Here is a 3,849-nt window from a genome sequence, read left to right as displayed (position 1 = left end):
ATTCCACTTGAGAGAGTAGGGGGTGGGGCCCTAAAATTATTGGTCTGGCCATGTCTAGATCAAAGAAGAGTGTAGAAAACCAGCCACGGATGGAGACAATTATTCCAATAGACTAGAGAATTTCAGAAACCTCTCCCATAACTGAAATGTCATGAATCAAGTGGAGAAAAATGTGGAACAAAACTCAACATCCTGAAAAAAGACCAGGCATCCTGATCAGATAGAAAGTGGTGACACCCCCGAGAGGAGGCCCGTAGTCACCGTTTAAGCCTGGAATAGAACTCATCCCCGTGGCTCAGTTTTCAGTCAAAAAATCGACAGGATGACAAGGTGAGCAATAATATCAGGTAGTCACATACATCTTAGAATAATCATTTGACATGAAAAGGGCAAAATTTCAGAAGGCAAAGGAGTTCTGAAAAGAGGGATGGAAATGGGAAACAGGGAGGAAGTAGGATAACTGATATTAAGTTGTGGGGATCGCAATCGATGACATGAAGCAAAATGTGTATAAGTGGTTGAATGGACAACTGATTTGTTCTGTACTCTTTCACCCAGTTCACAAGAAAAAGTTTTAAAAAAGAAGAAGAGAAAAAAATATCTATCATCTGAAATGGACCCATGCATGTATATATATGGGAATCTGATATACGCTACAGGTGACATTCAAATTAGGAGGAAATGGATGAATCATTTAATGAATGTAAAAGGTACAATTGATGAGGATGGAAGATCCTGGGTAGACACTACAAATATATTTCGACTCAACCCTCGGTGAACCTTGCCATGGACTAAGCACAATGATGACCTTAGACGCTGGTCTTACAGGCAACATAGCATCCCCCAAGGGCCACACCAGAAGGACGCAGCATAGAAGCCCGACTGGACAAACTGGGCCCTACCTGAAACCTACCTGTACCCTTGGACTTAGGACTGAAATACTCTGATTGGAGAAGAAGCAAAGGATGGCTATCACAAGACTGTGGAAATGATGGTTCTTGGACCTTTGGTGGGAGCCCTGGTCCAATGAAAGGGGACCTAGAGTCACCATATATTTAATACCTCAATGCTCCCCTTGCATTAATATGACAGGATTTAATCTGGTGGACAAGGATCTTCCCTTGTAAGAAATGATATAGAAAAATTTCCCCTAGCACCAGCCCCCATGCTCAGTGTAAACAGAGTTCAATCAATGAAGAAATCAATCTGTTCAAAGCAACAACTCATGCATTTCAGCTCACAGTTAGACTACACTTGTATAAACTCTTCATATCAACAGTATCTTAAATTCTGTGTATTGGATAAATTATTGATGTTATCAATGTAATCACCTTATACCCCAGGAGTATGATTGACAATATTTTTCTTTTTCGTTTCTTTGGTTTTTATTTCTTTCCTGGCTTCATTTGTTTTTGTGTTGTTTGTTGCCCTTGTTTGATTTTCTTTTTGTCATAGTATGACCACTAAAGGAGATCAGAATCATTCATAACTGTGGACAAGCAGATGGATTCTGGGCTCCCACTTAATTCTAGCCCCAAAATAAGAACAGTTAGTTCTTGTAACAGGACCCTCCTCGATACTTACCTTCACAAACAGATCACTGAAGATAGGGTGCTAAAGTAAGTGTGGTGAAGAAAGCAGGCAATGTCCAGCTATCAATTGGAATAGTGTCTGAAATCTTAAAGGCTCATATTCAAACAAGCAGCCATCTAAGTGAGGCATCAACTAAGTCCACATCGAAGAAGCACACGATCCAAAGATGGCAATAACAAAATCCAAATATGATAAAGGGAAAAGTATCAGAGTCTAAATTTTGAATACCCAATTTGTAAAAGGCTCTGGAGATGAAAGGGGAACCCATCTGCAGAGCATCTAGTCAGATTAAGCCTCTGTCAGATCCCCTGTAGCCACAGGTGAGGGACTCGAACAGGTTTACCATCAAGTCGAACCATGGTATAATATGATACATGGTCAGTTAACCTCCCTCTTGACCCAACCTGAATTTGCTCTAGGCTCAAGTATTTCTCACTTGTTTCATAACAGAAATTTCTTCTCTGGCTTTTAAAATATTGATGGTATTTTTTTCTTTCTTATTCTTTCTTTTTATCTTTATATTAGTATTATTATTTTCTTCTTGCTGTTCGGCTGTTTTTGTTTTTTATTTTTTCTGTTTGGTTCCCCAGTTGGTGAAGCACAGGAGGAATGAATGGATAGAGACAATAGCTGATGCAAGGGTGTATCAGGGAGGTGAGGGGGTCTGGGGTTGGGGAGGGTGAGGAGATTTAGGGAGCAAACAATGAATGCAGGAGGGGGAGGGAGCATTAGAACTGATTGTAATGATGTGTATACAACTTGTTTTAAAAAGGGATTAACTATGGAAGTGTATTTATGTGAATACTATAATAAGAAAATTACTAAAAAAAGGAAAAAGAAGAAAAAAACCAAACTTGACCAAAGGTTACCATGGGTGGAGGAGGAGTTGTTGCTTAGAGGGCATGTTAATGGTGGTGGAATAATGCTTTAGGCTGGGTTGACTAGAGAAACAAATCCAGAGACACTCATATATGTGTAAGAGAGAGCTTTATACCATAGAACAAGTGCATATTGAGAAAACATCCCAGCCCAGTTCAGATCAAGTCCATAAGTCCAACATCAGCCCATATATCCAATATGAATCTATACATTCCTCTTCAGACTGATGTAGCACAAGCAATGATGCCAAATGCAGAAAGATCACAGGGCAGTGGGTGAAAAGTCTTGTGGATCCAGTGCTGGTGGAAGCTTCTCAGCGCACGTGCAGGTCTCCATGTGGTTCCTCAACAGGAAGGTGTATCAGAGAGAGAGAGAGAGAGGCCTGCCCCTTTGATGGCAGAATTAAGAGAGACAGAAGTTCTCAGAATCCTCATGAGAAGGCCACGCCCACAAGGAGGGATCACTCAGGCTGTGTCCTCTTTTATCAAGTTGACATGAAATTGTGTAACTACCACAAATAAATTGGAAAAGGATATCAATAATGATTGCACAACATGAAGAGCAAACTCAATGGCACTGAATTAAACGTGTAGAAATGGTGGAATGGGAGAATGTTTTATTTTGTATATTTTGCCACAATTTAAAAAATGATTACATGAATAACAAGGAGTACAAGGAAGAATATGTTCTAGAATTGATTGTGGTGATAATTATGCAACTCTTCTTGATATGATCGAATTGTATGACATGTGGATGAAATGCCAATAAAGCTTTTTAAAAATCCAGAAACAATAAATAAATAAATCAGGACAGAATAATAAAATTTCAATTCCTATATCCCTCCTCCTGCCAATAATAAAGAATCCAGGTTGTAGAATTATTACTATATTATGCGGTCATAAGAAGAATGAAGTGGATTATGTGCAAAATTATGAAAAGATCTTGAGACTGTATGACCAAAAAGAGTGCAAGTTGCAAAAAAAAAAATTATATCCTGCACAATTCTATTTATGTGTGTGTTTGTGTGGGGAGGACACACACCCCCAAAATGTGTGCATGGGTATATGAATACACATGTACAGAAAAATAGTCTGGCACGATGTATGCCAAACAGTTGCCATGGCTACCACACGGAGGAGAAAAGGAGCTGGGAACCAGAGCTGCTACTCTTTATTCCAAACTTCCATACTTCATAAATTTTTTAAAGATGAAGTAAATAATATTATGAGAAAGTTGAGGGACGCTGAGATAGTTTATTGTGCCAGCCTGGCTGATAAACGCAGGTGGGATTGACTGAAGGGCAGAGAGATAAATGGCTTGGTGAGCCTTGCCTTTCTTGTCTTTCGCTCTGTGATCATGGGACCAGTGTGCGGCTGC

Source organism: Echinops telfairi, unplaced genomic scaffold, assembly GCF_000313985.2.
Source record: "Echinops telfairi isolate 266 unplaced genomic scaffold, ASM31398v2 ScPeMD7_23;HRSCAF=83, whole genome shotgun sequence".
Taxonomy (NCBI): Eukaryota; Metazoa; Chordata; class Mammalia; order Afrosoricida; family Tenrecidae; genus Echinops; species Echinops telfairi.
The sequence above is the reverse complement of the archived record's forward strand: the minus strand, read 5'-3'. Positions refer to the sequence as shown.